At 43.8% G+C, this 19,426-nt stretch overlaps 1 protein-coding gene across 5 annotated transcripts in view; it reads right to left on the bottom strand.

Annotated features, from left to right (window-relative positions):
- FERMT2 (FERM domain containing kindlin 2) overlaps positions 1-19,426 on the bottom strand; it is a 61,413-nt gene that overhangs the window by 31,751 nt on the left and 10,236 nt on the right. The window lies entirely within an intron of this gene.

Consider the following 19,426-nt stretch of genomic DNA (forward strand, 5'->3'; position numbering starts at 1 on the left):
CGAGATGACAAGCCTGCGGATTCCTGCAGGAATAATATGTATGGGGGTGACCGCACTGTGTCTGATGGCACATGTCCAAATCCAACATGCCCAATCCTTTCCTTGTGAAAAAAGCAGCTGCCAGATGAGCGACAGACTCCAGTCTCAACACACAGAGCTGAACGTGCATGTTCACAGGAGACTTTGGAGAAAGAAATAAAGAGGTTCCTCTAGGATATCCAAAGAGTAGGCATCACCCATCAGAGATCCTCTATTAAAAGGGTCATCCAGCCTCCAGGAAAGGGAATCATCGTTCGATCTCGGCTTCATATTGATATAACCATTATATGACAATTCTAATTGCCCATAAATTTGGCTTGACATCTCGGTTATGCAATGGAAACGGAACGGGGGGCGGTCATTGCCCTAAACTTGAGAATGGCGATGTGCATCCATGACCTGCCGCTTCAGTTAACTCCTCCCGGCTTTTGTCCTCCAGCCACGGGAGATTCGGGGGAAACAAGTTCCCTGTTCTGACAAACACCAATCTACTAATTGTCAGGAATAAGTGATAATTAGAGGAGACCAGAAATACATATTTGAAAAAACATCCATTGACATCAACGCCCATTGACAAATTTTAATGTATCCTGCAGAACTCTGCACTTGGACCCTGGATCTGGCTGACAGAAGAAGAAGAGTTGGGAAGGAGTGGAGGGCTTCATATCTAAAAGCTGCTGTCCGTAACCCAATGTATGTAAAGAAGTTTTTTCTTTCCTCTTCAAGAGAATTAATCTCCCAAGTAGCAGCAATACAAAGTCAATGTCTGTCCCTTACTTGATCCTTGCAACAAGACACAGGCTGGATGTGAAACCTAAAACTCTTCAATAGAAGGCATGTTTCGGGAGGTTTGCCTCTCATTAGTGTAAAACAGAGTCTGTCCTCAATAAAACCACCAGAATATGGAGCCTTATAGACAATGCTCCATGGCAGGAAACTATGCAAAATAAAAAAAATATATATATATATTATATCTTTCAGAATTGTCACAACTACCCCGAATCAGGCTATCTGCAGAGTTTCGGGTTTGCATTTTGCACTCGTCATGTTGACAGGCACATGTAGAGGTCAGGTATTACGATACGATACGATATACTTTATTGATCCCGGGAGAAATTACTTGCAGGTATTGACTTGCAAGTACCACCTAAATAGAGGTAGCTACCCTGTAAGATCACATTCTCCCCATTCTGAGAGCTAGTTTGCATACTTTTCTCCCATCGTACATTGCCTGTAAGAATCCTTACTCACCGGTCTCTGCAAAGGAGAAATAGAGTGGGTACATAAAGTATTCAGAACCCTTTAAATTTTTCACTGTTTCATTGCAGCCATTTGGTAAATTCAAAAAAGTTCATTTTTTTAACATTAATGTACACTCTGCACCCCATCTTGACTAAAAAAAAAAAAAAAAAAAAAAAAAAAAAAAAAATTAAAATTTAATAAAAAAGAAAAACTGAAATATCACATGGTCATAAGTATTCAGACCCTTTGCTCAGACACTCATATTTAAGTCACATGCTGTTCATTTCCTTGTGATCCTCCTTGAGATGGTTCTACTCCTTAATTGGAGGCCGGCTGTGTTTAATTAAACTGATAGGACTTGATTTGGAAAGGCACACACCGTCTATATAAGGCCGGTTTCACACGTCAGTGATTCCGGTACGTGAGGTGACAGTTTCCTCACGTACCGGAGACACTGACACACGTAGACCCATAAAAATCAATGCATCTGTGCAGATGTCATTGATTTTTTGCGGACCGTGTCTCCGTGTGCCAAACACGGAGACATGTCAGTGTTCGTGGGAGCGCACGTTTTACACGGACCCAATAGAGTCAATGGGTCCGCGTAAAACACGGACCTCACACGGACATTCTCCGTCTGGGGTCCGTGTGCGTGCAGGAGACAGCGCTACAGTAAGCGCTGTCCCCCCCACATGGTGCTGAAGCCGGTATTCATATCTTCCCTGTAGCAGCGTTTGCTATAGAGAAAATATGAAGAATAGTGTTAAAAATAAAGATCCATGTGTCCACCGCCCCCCCACCCCCTGTGCGCCCCCCCGCTGGTCAGAAAATACTTACCCGCTCCCTCGCTCCTTCCTGGTCTGGCCGCGCCTCCTACTGTATTCGGTCACGTGGGGCCGATCATTTACAGTCATGAATAGTCGGCTCCGCCCCTATGGGAGGTGGAGCCACATATTCATGACTGTAAATGATCGGGCCCACGTGACCGCATGCAGGAGAAGCCGCGGCCAGACCAGGAAGCAGCGAGGGAGTGGGTAAGTATTTTCTGACCAGCGGGGGGGCGCACAGGGGGTGGGGGGGCGGCGGCGGACACATAGATCTTTATTTTAAACACTATTCTTCATATTTTCTCTACAGCAAACGTTGCTGCAGGGAAGATATGAATCGCAGCTTCAGCACCATGCAGAGTGGGTACCACACGCTCCGTGTGGTACCCACTCGCCATACGGGCGGCACACGTGTGCCGCACGTATGGCCTCCGTGAGTTCCCAGGCACACGGACACGGATAACTCCGGTACCGATTTATTCCGGTACCGGAATTATCTGGACGTGTGGGACAGCCCTAAGACCTCACAGCTCACAGTGCATGTCAGACCAAATGAGAATCATGAGGTCAAAGGAACTGGCCAAGGAGCTCAGAGACAATTGTGGCAAGGCACAGATCTGGCCAAGGTTACAACAGAATTTCTGCAGTACTCAAGGTTCCTAAGAGCACAGTGGCCTCCATAATCCTTAAATGGAAGAAGTGAGGGACCATCAGAAGTTTTCCTAGACCAAACTGAGCAATCGTGGGAGAAGAGCCTTGGTGAGAGAGGTAAAGAAGAACCCCAAGATCACAGTCGCTGAGCTCCAGAGATGCAGTAGGGAGATGGGAGAAAGTTCCACAAAGTCAACTATCACTGCCGCCCTCCACCAGTCAGGCCTTTATGGCAGAATGGGAGCCTCTCAGTGCTAGACATATGAAAGCCCGCATAGTTTGTTAAAAAACACATGAAGGACTCCCAGACTATGAGAAATAAAGTTTCTCTGGTCTGATGAGATGAAGATGGACCTTTCTGGTGATAATTCTAAGCGGCATGTGTGGAGAAAACCAGGCACTGCTCGTCACCTGCCCAATACAATCCCAACAGTGAAACATGGTGGTGGCAGCATCATGCTATGGGGGTGTTTTTCAGCTGCAGGGACAGGACGACTGGTTGTCATTGATGGAAACATGAATACGGCCAAGTACAGAGATGATGAATGATGAAAACCTCTTCCAGAGTGCTCTGGACCTCAGACTTGGCCGAAGGTTCACCTTCCAACAAGACAATGACCCTAAGCACACAGCTAAAATAACAAAGGAGTGGCTTCAGAACAACTCTGACCATTCTTGACTGGCCCAGCCAGAGCCCTGACCTAAACCCAATTGAGCATCTCTGGAGAGACCTGAAAATGGCTGTCCACCAACGTTCACCATCCAACCTGGAGGAACTGGAGAGGGTCTTACAAGGAAGAATGGCAGAGGATCCCCAAATCCAGGTGTGAAAAACTTGTTGCATCACTCCCAAGAAGACTCATGACTACTAGCTCATAAGGTGCTTCTATTCAATACTGAGCAAAGGGTCTGAATACTTATGACCATGTGATTTCAGTTTTTCTTTTTTTAACAAATTTGCAAAACTTTCTACATTTGTTTTTTTTTTCAGTCAAGATGGGGTGCATTCTGTACATTAATGAGAAAAAAAATGAACTTTTTTGAATTTACCAAATGGCTGCAATGAAACAAAGAGTGAAAAATTTAAAGAGGTCTGAATACTTTCCGTACCCATTGTAGTACTGTACTCCATAACATGCAAAAAAATTAAAACATTCGCCGTTCTCACATTATTTGACCAGTTTTCATTCCAGTGACTAACACCGATGTCTTTAATGGCCCCAACTTGTAAGGAGATTTCAGTTTCCTTAGAGATTGAGACATTCGGGCCGAAGACATTAATTTTATTCAGAGCCATGCTCATCCATGGAGCGTTTCAATTAGGGCTAATAACTAAATTAGAAGGAGACCAACTAAAAGGGATTTATCCAGTGTTCATGTCTTGGGACATCACAGCAGACATGATGCCAACCTGCATTTACAGGCTAATGCAGCAATTGTAATTCATGTCGTATAACGGTTACATCAATATCAATCCAAGGACGCTGCATCCGAGATCTGGAAACATTACTGGAAACAAGATACATCAAAAATCCCCTGAATGGTACAGGAGAAATCTGCAACAGAAGGTTTGGATACAATGTTGCACAGACAAATAGACATTGTAACTTTTATTACATTCCACAAATCGATCAAAGCTGCATTGTATGAACTGCGCCTTACAGAATATTACAGGGCAATGATCTGCCATAAGGCAATTTGAAGTTGAAAATAAAGTGAAAAATATCCCATCTTCACATCCATCCACGTGATATAGGATTTACCTATCATTTCTATGGATCTAGAGATAGAATGCATCCATCCATCATTCCTAATATATCTATAGATCTATGGAACTACAATATTTCTGAAGATCTATCCATCCATCATTTCTATTAATCCATTTATCTATTTACCCCTCGCTCATCCGTCTCGCTCCATCTATGGCGACCCCTTACCCATTCATTCATAGATACTCCCCACTCAATAGGGACCACTAACGACCGTCTGTACATGGGTGGTCTTTTATTATTTGTTCCTCAGAATCCATATTACCGAATTATGCTGCAGGGACATGCCATGAACATGTGGGTGGGAAGCAGAGCAGCCACAACTATGTAACGCATGTCAAGGCCCATACTGCACAATAATTGGCCCAGTGCACACACATGAAGGATACAATGGAAACCATTGTAGAAGATAAAAAATTACAATCATTACTAACATCACCATTTTGGGATTGGCCCTTCCCAGATAGGGTCGCCAACCCTAAAAGGACCACTGACCTAATTTTCAGTCACTTCAGCAGCCGGCTAAGAATGCTAATTTCTCAACCTTGTTCCTTTTAAGACACTCTCTCCGGTGTTAAACAGGACACTTATTGTCTTCTTCAACGTGCAGTTCTTTAATGCTGGCAGAACGCCACGTGAGCGTTGGCACGAGAGGCTTCTCTACAGCACCACTGACCTAGCACTGCAGTATGCGATACCATTCCGAATTCTGAACATACACACATTAGATAGACGTTTGCTGTCACGTGACCCATAAACATGCACACTCATGATGTCTGAGCATGCACGTGTGGTGCCGGATGATGTGTCCAAAGCTTATTTCACCCTAAAAAAACCATTCTGAAATCTAGGAGGGTGCAGACATGTCTACAGACACCTGCCAGGGTGCAGGTCATACACACCTGTCCTATTCTAATGAGGATGGGGCGCATTAATTGCAGACATCAGCCCACTTGCCTAACACCATGAAGTGATAAATCCTAATTTACCACCTTTAAATCTAATGGAGTCAATCTACCAAGTAAGTAAATGTGGAACTAGCTAGTGATCTGCAAACCAAAACTATCCTGCAACTCCCAACATGATCCGACAGCCGCAAGTGAACACGATAAAGAAACCATTTGGTTTCGGTCAATTTTTTATTTTTTTTTTGCTTGAAGGATGTCAAAGATAAGCCGATCACATGATTTCCTGCTTGTGGTTCCCCCAGTAAATCAGAGCCTGGAGCACCTCCACAGGAGAACTGAAGTACTGTGGTACAGACTGTCAGTAATGTATGGGCATCCACCCGACCAAACCCCAATCCATTAACTTAAAATCTAATAGACCATTAAATGGGAGTTTCTAAAGTGGTCATCCCCTTTAACTAGTGTATCAGAGAGATATATTAAGTACACCCCTCTAAAGGAAGAGTCACCAGCCTGTAGATTTTTTTTTCTTTTTTTTAATGAAAAAACACAGAACAGTATGTAAGCTCTATTACTTCAAAGACAGTGCAGACCCTTTCAAGTTTTACTAGGAAGCCCCCCCACTCTGCACAACGGAATAGGTCATTAGATAAAGCGTCTATTCAACGGGGAGGCTGCAAAATATCCATCAGCGGAGAACAAGCTCCGGACTGCAGCCCGTTAATGAGTAGGATTGCCCCATCTCCTCCCGATGGCCCAGGTCACTGTTCCTGCAGGGGACACACTCTGGGGGTTAATGTGTAGGGGTTATGGTAAAATACATTTTCAGTGTTTGTGTATAGGTTAACATATGATATATATATATTTTTTTGTTTGTTAATCTGCTAAGTGTATATATATTGCTATTCGGTGTGCCTGTTATGTAGGGACAGCGTAGTACTGAAGTTTGTCCACTGGATGGGGGCATTTTGGTATACTTCGGTTAGCATGGTTGTGGATCAGTGTACATATTACTAGTTAATGTAGGAGGGGTCAGCTGCAGCTAGAGAAGGAACATTTCCTTATTCAGTTAGTTCAGAAGGGCCCGGGCACCCAGACAGTCTACACGGGCTTAACTGCCCAGGATATTAGCAGCTACTATGCAACGTTGTTTGATTAAGAGTAGAGAGCCCAGCCATACACAGCATCAGGCCAGAACAGCAGAGGCCAGTACAGCAGTGGGAAAAGAGGAAAGACGCGGGTACAGGTAGCCCTAGAATGTGGCAGCTTATAGCTTGGGCAGATATCCCCAGTACCGAGGTGAGCAGGGGCAGATCCCAAAAGCAGCGAGCTTGGAGCAGGAGAGCGCTCGGTCACTACAAAGCACAGTGCTGAAGGGCAGGTTACTCGCCAGGTGGCAACTAGCTTCGGAGATGGAAACTCTTGTCTGGGGCGAAACAGACTAAACAAGGCCTAACTGTAGCAGAGCTGAATTGGGAGGACACTGAGGAAACGTGCAGCACGGTCCGACCCTGGTATGTGTTATGTGACTGGAAGGAAGATGCAGGGAAAGCAGAGGAAATGTGTAATGCTGATCCTGTTGTAATTGCTGTGAAGAATCTGGATGTGCTGTGCAAAGCTTACAGTAAAGTTGTTGATTTGAAAGCTGAAAAGGACTGTGTCTCAATCTTTGTTACACCGACTGATGGGAACCCACAGCAAAACAGAGGTGGCCCTGACAGCGCAGAGTGGAGCCACAGATACACAAAGTAATGGACAATGTTTTCATGTATTGGGAGACCAGGGCACTGATGTACCAGAGTGCACGGCCATGACTACGGCCCTGGTCCAGCCTCTTACAAGTGTGCCAATTTATTTTCGTAAATACATTGAAGGAAGAAAACAAACAAACAAAAAAAAAACCATATGACTTTAGTGCAAAAAAAAAAAAAAAAAACAAGAAAAAAACAAAAACACATTAACGAAGCCTCGGTACCATTTATTCTGGTACAGACACTCAATTTTTAACGTCTCTTTTTGGTTTGCATTGGTGAACATGTTCATTTTAGTGGTCGCCTCTCATGCCACTAAAAAACAATGGATTGGGCATGTTGAAATTTAACATGCGCGATCCCTCTTTTTCCAAACTCCCAAACAAAAAAATGAAGTCCATTCTCACTGACATTGATGGTTTGGTTGATTTGTATCTGGTGAATGGCAATCTTTGGCTCTTTAGCGGATGTAGAAATATAATTCCTAGCAGAGAAAATGCAACCACATGGCATTGTCTGACATTAAGTTTTTTTTTAAATTTGTAATAAAAAGGTAGTAGTAGCCATGGATGGCATGGAAACCTGGAGATCCTAGTTCCAAGCTGACCAGGACCACCATTATCTTGTGGACAACACTTACATTGGGCTCCCCTGGGTTTCTCCAGTACCCTCCAATAAATCTATTGAAGGGATTCACTCTCTTCGATAGGCATTCGACCTTCGGTTGCATTCACACAGGCCATGCAATTTTGGTCCAAAACACATCCATTTTTCCCCCACAGGTTGCACAACTCCAAAACAAAATCAAACATAAATCCTGGTCAAACAACAGCTTTTGTCCACAGTGACCACTGATGCTGGCCTGTGCAAACTCTCAGAGAGATTGTGGACTCGCTTCAGGTCCAAAACACATCCAATCTGGTACCCACAGTCTGTGCATTCACAAGCGAACATCTTTGCCTCTGCTACATCCACCAGATTGACTCCTCAGTCACTCCATTCAGAAAGAGACCCCGACATGTCTCAACTGCAGCTCACATCTTGGCTAATCCCACAGTGATCCTACTCTCTGATTCATAGAGAAACCATGCAGGTACTTCTAATCAAACCCTGCAGAGCTGGGATGTCACCCTGTCCTTCCCAGCTAGGCTGCACTATGTGTTTGCTTCATGTAGTGCTGGAGCTCTTTCACTGCAGCCTGGGGAACAAGCAGTCATGCTTGACCATGTCTGGTGACTTCTCCTTGACAAGAGGGGAGTCACATATCTATGAAAACAAGAAAAATTCCACTGTGTGGCCATATTGGGGGGCTGTGCATGAGCCTCTCCCCGCATTCATGTCTCCTCCCTTCACAAAGGCGGAATTCAAGGTTTTTGTATAGAGCTTTACAAAAATTAACGAGGTAGTAGAAAGAACATAAAAATACTAAGAAAAATTAGTGGTGATATAACAATTCCAATACTGAGGAAGATAATTTATTGGTCATTCATTTACCACAGATGTTTACTCTAGGACTGGTCCAGTTTGGTTCTAATCTGTTCAACTCTCCCAGCCAAAGTCCCCAGGCCGACCCTAAATGACTAGGAGTCCATTTGTGGGAAGGACTTCTCTTATCAGAGGAGCACTCTCACTCCTCACCTCAGTCATAAACTTTAGCATCTGAAGGAACACCCAAGCTACAAATCTCTGTACAAAGAGGTTATTGATCCCCTGTCATCCACTTCACAGCTGATAGAGAAGATCTCAGACACTTCAGACAAGAGCCAAGATAAAAACCAAAAGCCAGAGACCTAAGAAATCAGCAAACAGAGATCAGCAGGCAAGCCTGATAAAAAGCACCATTACTGCTGAGGCACCGCCTACGTTGGAAAGCATCATTTTGGATTATATAGCACCATCATATTCCGCAGCGTCCTACATTGTCCCCACTGAGGCTCACAATCTAGGCTTCCCATCGGTATGTTTTTTTGGAATGTGTACGGAGAGGCCGGAGGAAACCGTTGCAAAAAGGGAAGAACATATAAACTCCTTACAGTTGTCATCCTTAATGGGATCTGAACCCAGAAAACTAGTGCTGCAAAGTGACAGTGCTAACCACTGAGCCACCATACCATGCTAACCACTGAGCTACCATGCTGCCCATATAAATACAGTAAATGTCTGCAAAATATTTTGTAATTCACCAACATGGAGGGACATGTACCTAGAGGTTCTAAGCACCGTAGATATGGGAAATGGCATTACCATTGTAGAATTACCAAGCCCTATATGGCTGATAACAGAGAACAATACATCGCATTCTATAGGAGAGAGGATAAACTACAGATTTTCTTCCCCTTTACTATACAACCAGGCATGACAGAAATGTTTGATGGAGAAATACACTCATAACATAACTGCACGCTGATCACACCCTTATGGGAGGTCAATCAACAATGGTGGAACATTGTAAGGTCACATTATAGGTTAAATGCTGAATCACATCCCATGTGCAAACGAGGGGGAATAGGAAACATGACTTAATATGACACCATGTTCTCAAATCTCTAAACCCATGTATTGTATCAGCACCAATCAAGTAAAACTGGTCATAACATGGTATCCCAATCAACAGACATGATCACTCTTCTACTGGCAGTCAGATCATGATCCCGTGCACGACAAGAATGGGAGGTTGGCATCCCGCTCTCGCACAGCCATAAGACTAGATGTATGGAGCGACTGGTCATGCACACGTTTTCCTTCCAAGTCTATTGTCCGGATGTAGATAGCCCTGCGCAGTAAGGTTTTAGAGTTAAGCCCCATCTCCATTATCACCTCGGATTGCCCCCAATCACTTTTAGGTGGGATTTGGATGAATTTAGTGACTGACCCAGAATGGAGCAGCAGAACCAGTCACTCCACCCAACCTTCTCCTGCTTGTGGTTTTGCGGCCCCCAGAATGGAGTACATGACTTCTCCACTCTGGCGATGGGGACACGCACACTGATCTCACTTATGAAGCCCACAATACCCCATTAATTAAAAGGTGATGTAATAATAATCTTTATATAGCGCCAACATATTCCGCAGCGCTTTACAGTTTAAGAGTTTCAAACACAACAGTCATAAGTAACAATGTTAAAAATACAATAATTAAAGCACAATAACATGACCCTGCTCGTGAGAGCTTACAATCTACAATGAGGTGGGGGAGATACAAAGTACAGGTGTGTATTTACAATGATGTATTTGCAATGATGGTTCAGCCATCTTCAGGGAGTGGGGGATAGATGGAGATAGTGAATTGGGCTACACACGCGCCCTTACACATAAAATGACTTATTAGATTACGTGATAGGCCGCTCTGAACAAATGTGTTTTGAGGGTACGCCTAAAACTATGTAAATTGTGAATGGTCCCAATATCTTGTGGTAGAGCATTCCAGAGGATTGGCGCAGCGCGGGAGAAGTCTTGGAGTCGGGAGTGGGAGGTACAGATTAATGCAGAGGTTAGTCAAAAGTCATTTGCAGAACGCAGCGGTCAGTTAGGCCGATAGACAGATAAGGGAGGAGATATAAAGGGGTGCCGCCCTGTGGAGAGCTTTGTGGGTGAGAACAAGTACTTTGAATTGGATCCTATAATGAATGGGCAGCCAGTGCAACGACTGGCAAAGAGCAGCTGCATCTGAATACCGATTAGCCAGGTAGATAACCCTTATAAAATCCTACCTGACATTATTCCCCTATACAAGTGTGTAGTAGAAACTTTACAGAAGGTTGGGGGGGGTGTACCCACCTGACGGTTTCCCACTAGATACCCTTCAGGGCATCTCAGATCGCAGCTGGTGAGCAGGGCCCTCATTCCTCTTGATATCAGTTTTGATATGTTTATTGTTATGCTGTAATGTCTATTGTCTGTACAAGTCCCCTCTATAATGTAAAGTGAACTGCGGAATATGTTGGCACTTTAAAAATAAAATTATTTATTATCTTTTCAGGAATTGTCATCTCTTAAGTCCACTATGTCTTTAAAACAGTAAATTAAGGACTTGAAAATAAGTATATCATAGCATTAAATATAGGAAGAGCGGGCGCTGGATAGTAAAGGGGCCGGAGAACAGATTAATGTCTCTTATAGTATAGGAAAAGCAGGAGACCTGGCAGCACACCAACGTCTAATCTCTGGGATTTCTGTGCACAACGTGTGTTTTCAGTCTGCATCTCGGCCACAAAACCCCTCATAGGCTACGTTCACATTTGCGTTGTTGGGCGCGGCGTCGCCGACGGATACCGACGCATGCGTCCCCATCTTTAACATGGGGGGCGCATGGGCATGCGCCGGTATGCGTTGTCTAGCGTTGTCTGACGCATGCGTCATTTGGGCGCAACAGTCCGGGCGCAGCCGACGCTACATGATGCAGTTTTTCTGCGGCCAAAATTCATGTAAACGTTGAACGCACGCGTCAAAAAACGCTGCGTTGTGTATGCGTTTTGCGTTGCGTCGGCGACGCTGAGCCCAACAACGCAAATGTGAACGTAACCATAGAATGACTTGGCTGAGCGGTTTTTTTATACATCAGCGTCCTCCAACTTTTGTCTGGTTGTAGAAATTATTTCCAGTGCTGTAGAGATAATGTGTATTTTATCATAACACGCGCTGCGCCAGCACCTCTACACCGAGTGCCTGCAGCAGCTGCCAGAACAGGATGCAGAACGCGCTAATATAGAAATGAGAACTTTATCCAGCTAGAAGTTATATAGCACATCTCTCTGGAGAGCAGAGACTCGGGAAGTGCTTTATCACACCCAGAGCACTAAACTAATTCCCATGTGAATTAAATGCCGATTTCTCAGAAATGCAACAACAAATATAACATAAAAGGCATCAATGGATTTAGCTTCCAAGGACCTGCATGCCCCTGATTTTCATGTGTGCGATTGTATTATAACAGACAGATTCCTTTTTTAATTTTTTTTAAAAAGGGAATGTGCAAAGTATTCAATAGCACTAAGTCTAGCTTCTATAACCAGGCAGATCTGAAATTCAGGGGTCTAAGAAAGGCCGATGACAACTTCCATGGAAGCTGTACCACCACATTGGTGGTCACTGAACTTCTGCAGATAAGAAAATCCTGAGGGATATGACAATTCAGGAAAAAAAAAAAAAAAAAATTACAGGCGACAACAGGTGCACCCCCGAGGCCACGCAAGCTGGTCATGGCAGGTTCTAATATGCGAACGGGTGGATGGGCAGGAATGACCTCTATGGTCACCCAGTGACTGTAGGAGAGGGACTCATGGCATTAAAAGGATAAAAACGATCAAAGAGCAGCTGCCACCAACCTGCAGGATGAGCAACAATGTGAATTGACAATGAGAAAGAAGAACAGGTGCACATCAGAATAGGACGTCGCTACTATCCACACACTAATACCAAGGATGTGCAGCAAATATTGATAGCGTATACACAGGTCCCCCAATTTAAAACTGATCTTGGGGCTTCATAAACTCATCCGTAAAGAGGCAAGAGGTTTGGCCAAGCACCTACCTGGGCAACAGTTCCTGCTCCCTGGGGTGGAGGCTCTTGCTTGGCATTATGGAGCCACGGAAGCTGCAGTCTGCAGAAGCTGCACTCTGCAGAAGCTTTTGCCTCTGCAGGATCAGTGGCGTGCAGGAGCCAGATCCAGTGGCTTCAGAGCAGTGCTTACAAGCTGTTTCTAAAAACTTTTGCAAAGTGCAAAGCGCAGCAGCAGTCAGTTCTCCTGCTGCGCTCTGTAGAGGCAGCAGTTGTGCTCACTAAGCATAGATCAAAAAAGGGTTCAGGTTGCCGAGATCAGAATCTGCGATGATTTGACTGTTACATTACACAGGCTGCAGGCAGCGACAGTTAGTAATGGTCCCTTTATATGAGAACACGCTCATTCCTTCTGCTGATCAAGAACATTCAGGAGCGGGAGAGAATCTCTTCACCTGTGTAACTCATAACAGACATTGAGGACTAGGATAAACAGAACTTGACACCAGCTCAGAAGGGCCCATTTTTCCCCCTCTTATTTTATTCCAGTTGCTCCTTTATATAATCTTTTTAACCATGTGGCAGATTTATTAAAACAAACAAAAAATTATAAAATATATATATATATATTATATATATATATATATATATATATATATATATATATATATATATATATATATATATATATATATATATATATATATATATATATATAACAGTGCAGGGTCAAAGAGGGAATCGGTCATATAGCACCCTTCAATGCCAAGAGCATCATGACTGCATGCTAGAAACATCATCCAGTCTCAGCCATGACATTTGCCTTTATATTCTCTATGGATGAGCAAAAATAACCCTCCAAGATGGCAGCACTGGTGTCCACGTACAGGAGCATTCCCCATACGTGACAGCCAAACCAAAGACCCCCCCCAAACAATCAGGACAGATACATCTATTAGGGTATGTTTACACGTTGCGGATTCCATTGCGGATTTTTCCGCGCTGATTCTGCAGAATCCGCAGGTAAAACGCCCTGTGTTTTACCTGCAGATTCACTGTGGATTTAGTCCAGTTTTTGTGCGGATTTCACCTGCGTTTTCACACCTGTGGATTCCTATTAATGGAAAAGGTGTAAAATGCTGCGGAATCCGCACAAAGAATTGACATGCTGAGGAAAATAAACCGCTGCGTTTCCTCATGGAATTTTCCGCAGCATGTGCACTGCGGATTTTGTTTTCCATAGTTTTACATTTTAACGTACACCGCATGGAGAACTGCTGTGGATCTGCAGGGCCAAATCTGCAACGTGTGCACAGACCTTTAGTGAAAAGGGTTAAACAGAGCAGCTTGGATGCTTCCCATCATCTGCTCACTCGGGATCGGCATGATACGTCACATGACTATTCTGAATCTTCTTGTTGATCACAAAGAAAATCCATTTTTTTAAATCAATTTCATTATTTTTACCATAGTCAGCTGAAAGAACAAGTACATACAACAACATAGAAGTTTTATTCAGGGCAGTGGAGTCGGTAAGCCAAACCTCCGACTCCTCAATTTCCATGACACGGACTCCGACTCCACGACCCTGGTTTATTCCCGGGATAGTAGTAGTATACTTTAGTGCAGCATTAGACTTGTGAGTCTAATCAAATCATGGGATTACCACTATAGGGAAAAATATCCTGCAATTTGAGGGTCATGCAGTTCCCTGGAATCTAACCCAACACCAGCATATCCCATGGACTTGCTACTAATAGAATATACTGTAGTTTGTTGAAAATTACGGCACTGCCGCCATTGTACCAGCACTACTGGAGGAATGTGCCAAGAGCTGGCCAGAAAGGAAACCTCAGCCGAATGATGTGGCCCTGAAAGTATGTGCAACCCTAAAATATACAGGAGGTTCGGGAATACAAGACACCTGCAAACTCAGCTCTCCAAAAATTCCACTTTATTTTTCTGCCAGTTCTGTATAGTCTGATTTATTTCCTGAAATCTCCCAAGCTTGCAATCTCAATTGCATACAAAGTTTAAAGTCAGCGCAACTTAGGCCAAAGCTCTAAGGTGGAAAATGGATATTCCTTATTATTAGCATAGAGGTTATCTATGGGGGGTATTGTGCGCAAGAAATAAGATTTAGAGTTTGCTTCCATTTACTTTGCTTTTTATCTGTTGACTTACATTTTTAAAGGCTTTCTTATTTTGCCAAAGTTTTAGGAAGGAGAGAGTGTGCAGGAGGGGGTTGGACAGTACTCATATACTGTATATTACATCTATTTATTATTTTATAAGGGGGGGGATGGGTAATGGGGAAGAAGGTGGATAACATGAGACCACGGCTACATTCCCACAATGAGCTTTTGGTGAGTTTTTTTATGTATTTAATAAAAATAAAAAAAAAAATAGAAAAAAAAAAATAATGAAGGCTCATCATGGGAACATAGCCTTAAGGTTTTGGGGTCGTGGACACCTGGATCTTTTAGGATCCTGGCAATGCCCCTCTCCCATTAGGACCAGAGGAGTAGATTTAGGCCTGGGTCACACTTGTGAGTGTGATGCGAGTATCTTGCCTCAATACCCGGCACTGCCGCCGGCACTCGGGACCGGAGCAGACGGCTGCATGTATTTCTATGCAGCTGAATGCTCTGGTCCCGAGTGCCGGTGGCAGCGCATGGTATTGGCGCGAGTTCCTCGCATCACACTCACAAGTGTGACCCCTGCCTTACTATAAGAGACAACAAAGAGGAGCCACAAAGTAAGAAGGGGAGAGCAGGGACTATGAATCTGCAGGAAGCCTGGTGACCTGGCTGTGACAAAATCTTGGCTTCTGAAAATGATTGCTGTAACTTTGTGGATAAAGTTAAAAGGAAGAAGAGAACTTAGACAGAGGTGGCTACTTTTTTGCTGATCAGCTCAGATGCAGGTGAAACATTGTGGCAAATCAGAAAGAGGTCCTCATTGAGAGGTTTGCAGGCTACAGATTAGGATTCTTGCATTATGTAACCTCTGCACTGGTCTATGGCTTTGACAGTCCCTCCTAATATTAGAGATTGTGTCACTCTCCGGCATTTCCCCTTTACGCTGCACGGCCGCCCACCCCCTTCCTGACAAGGTTATGTGACCATGCATTGACCATTATTACATTTCATGGAAAACCAGAGACTTCGCTTCCTCCGCTCCCCACAACGTGTGTTTTTTGGCTTCGGTTCTGAGTGGAGGTTTGAGGCCATACAAGAGAGAAATCTACAGAGGAGACACTTTGGTTTCAGAATAATCGAAGAAAAATCAAATGGGCCAGAATGGGGAACCTCGGAAGAGAATTTCCAGAATTTTATCAAAATTCCATAATTATTCATACAGAAAGAGGACACGCCACAAAATCACAAGGGGAAATCCACCCAGCCTAATACAAAGGGTCGAAGTTGATTTAAAATGGTTACATTTGTGATACAAAATAAAACCTTATTCTTGTTAATATTTACATTTGTATTTATTTGACTCATTACACTGCGGTTATTAATTACACAGCGCTTCACATTCATCAAATGTCCCCAATAGGGCTAAAATACAAATTCCACGACAATGTGGAGAGAACAATCAGGACCTCAGTGCTGCAAAACTACCATGCTAACCACTGAGCCATCGTGCAGCCCCAGTCTAACAATTCCCCCAAAAAACCTGGGCTCTGTAGTGGGTCCCTATAACAACATGTCTGCATGAACCAGGAGGGTCAGGACAGAAGAATTACTGTTGCACACAGAACAGCAGGTGAGAAAGACACAATGCATTAGCAATATCAAACTATTGTTAAGGCACAACTGTCAAGGTCTCATCAGATAAACCTGCTTCTTTCACTCACTTCATGGGTAAAATCTACATTCAATTTAGACAGAATGTTACATTACTGAGATCGGACATAACAGCTGGTGCTCATCAAGTTCTTTGTCAGTGTTCCTTTAGCTCCTCCCTTCTCCATAGAACTATATGAGCACCAACTCTCATCTATGGAGAGAGGAGGTGCTAAAGGAACACAGACAGAGGGGAGGAGCTAGTGGCAGACATTTTGCTGTCAGTTCTCCTGAAATTACAGTAAAAGTTCTTCATATAAGTTAATGAGCATCAACGGTCATGCACTCAATAATGGAAAAAAAACAAAACTATTAACTGAAGACAGATTTTACCCATTTAGTTACAATGAATGATCAGTCGGGGAGGAAAAAAAAAAAATCTAATTTATAATACAAAGTTTATGAGATATTAGAACAACGGTTACCTTAAAAAAGGAAAATGCATGAAGCCTCAATAGTTTCTCCATTCAGGGGGTGGAGTGGTCTGTGGAATATTTACTAGCAGAAATTAATGGTTGGGAATTACCTGCACAGCTGGGTGGATGTGTGCTGTGGTGCACTGAGGAGGCTGCAGGGTTATACCAGCTTCGCGGCCTCTCCCTTTTCAGAATTATAAGGATGCCAGAGGTCAGACTCCCACTAGCCATATCCTAACTCTATAACATTGGAATACCCCTTTAAGCCCAATGAAGTTCAGCTCTGGTGAAGTGAACGGTGTTTTTTGCAGCCATCTTTAATCACTAGTTATACGGGGTCAGCTCGGGTTGCGCTGTCTGTATACTGTTGTGAAACTATAAACATTCCCTGTAGTTCTCTGTGGTAATTTGGCAGAGAACAGACGAAACCTGGAAATATAACGTCCTCACGGCCCATATGTTATGTGATCACTGAGCGGCTAGGCCAATAATGTCTGAACATGACACGGAAAGTCACATACTGGTGACAACACGGGGGGATACATCCCGAAGAGTAGAACATTCATGGACAACTTGTCTGGACTAAATCCTTCATAAGACACCATAAAAACATGTAAGGCTAAGTTCACACTAGCGTTGTGCGCCGCTGCGTCGGCGACGCAACGCACAACGCACGCAAAAACGCGGCAAAACGCACGCAAAAACGCTGCGTTTTGCGACGCATGCGTCGTTTTTTGCCGAAAATCGGACGCAAGAAAAATGCAACTTGTTGCGTTTTTTTGGTCCGACGCTTGCGGCAAAAAAGACGCATGTGTGGCACAACGCAACAAAAAAAAACGCATGCGTCCCCCATGTTAAGTATAGGGGGCGCATGACGCATGCGTCGCCGACGCAAACCCGACGCACATTAGCTTAACGCTAATGTGAACGTAGCCTAACTGCTGTCAGGAGGAAAAGTAAAAGCCCATTCTAAAGTTGTAGTAAATTCTAAATTCCTTTCTGTGTATTCTCAAGGCTTCTTTGACTTCAATTCAGTCCTAACATCTTATATATTAGTACGAAGTGGAAATCCAAATGGAGGAAGCTCGATTGCAGAATCTGATTACACAGGGCTTCAGTGTAGTCTGTTACCATGGCGACAAATAGATCTTTATGGCAGCTGTATACATTAATAACCTGTCTCATTTAATAATCCCTATTTTTATTTATTATTATTGACTCATTTCTCATACTAGATGCATTGGAGCATCTAGTTTGGGTTGCAAACATGTACACAACATTCTTTCAGAATGTAGATAGAGAAAACTATATGAAAGAAATGTGTGTTGGCTGAAGATCACTGGCTGCAGCAGGAGCCTCTCCCCTCAGCTGGATCCATCATTGCTGAACCTCACCTCCTTGGCTTAATTAACCCATTCAATTCTAGATTTAGCATTTCCGCAATCCTGTTCACCGATACAATGCTTACGCACTGACAAGTGACTTCTCACCTTCTGCAAGGATCGCACGTGACAGCTAAGAATTCGACAGTTTAGCATTTGTGGGAGGAGGACCAGATGATTGTCCTGTGAAGACGCGGGTCAGGACCACACGGTGCACTGCGGCCTCCATCCATGTGAGGAATCAATGAAGCCGCTGGTTTATTCATAGACTATGGGAGAGGCCATTAGCGAGAAGATTGGTGCAAGGAGCACTGCAGGGCGGGATATTCCCAGAGGTCGCCGTGCTCCAAGGGGAAGGCAGGGCTATGTACCACATCTAAAGAGACATAAAAAAAAAAGGGATCCATAGTTATAAGGGCTAGCCAGTAAATCTACGGTATGACCCTTCTACATCAGTGGGGTCCAACTGCTGGGACCTACCCAGAATGGAGCAGCTGCAAGGAAAAGCCGGCCACAGTGCTCTGCAGCCCCGTACTAAAGGATTGGCGCAGCGGTCAGGAACGTGCACTGCTGGTAAAAAAGTACATCGTTCTGTGGATCTGTGGAGCCACTGATAAGATATTCCCCATTCTGGTTGATCACATCTTTATCTTCATTGGGCAATCCCCTTCAGTGCTCCATATGTATTTAAAGGGGATGTGTCACCGAAAAAATGACAATGTTTATCAAGATTATAATAAACATTTTGGCAATTTTTTTTTTTTTTTGCATGGCAAACTTTATTAAAATAAAATAAAAAACCATGCAATTTTCACATTGACAGCTTTTTTTTTTTAGTTAAAGACCCCTACTCTGTGTCCTTTCAAGAAGTTTTCAGCAGGCTCATTATCAGCAGAGGCAGGATTAAAATGACAGGTAACATATCTATATACAGCCCATAATGGAGTATCCTCCATATGCAAGGAGTTTGTATGTTCTCCCCGTGTTTGCGTGGGTCCCCTCCGGGTTCTCTGGTTTCCTCCCACACTCTAAAGACATACTGATAGGGAATGTAGATTGTGAGCCCAATTGGGGACAGTGAAGATAACGTCTGT

Source organism: Ranitomeya variabilis, chromosome 1 (assembly GCF_051348905.1).
Source record: "Ranitomeya variabilis isolate aRanVar5 chromosome 1, aRanVar5.hap1, whole genome shotgun sequence".
NCBI classification, from domain to species: domain Eukaryota; kingdom Metazoa; phylum Chordata; class Amphibia; order Anura; family Dendrobatidae; genus Ranitomeya; species Ranitomeya variabilis.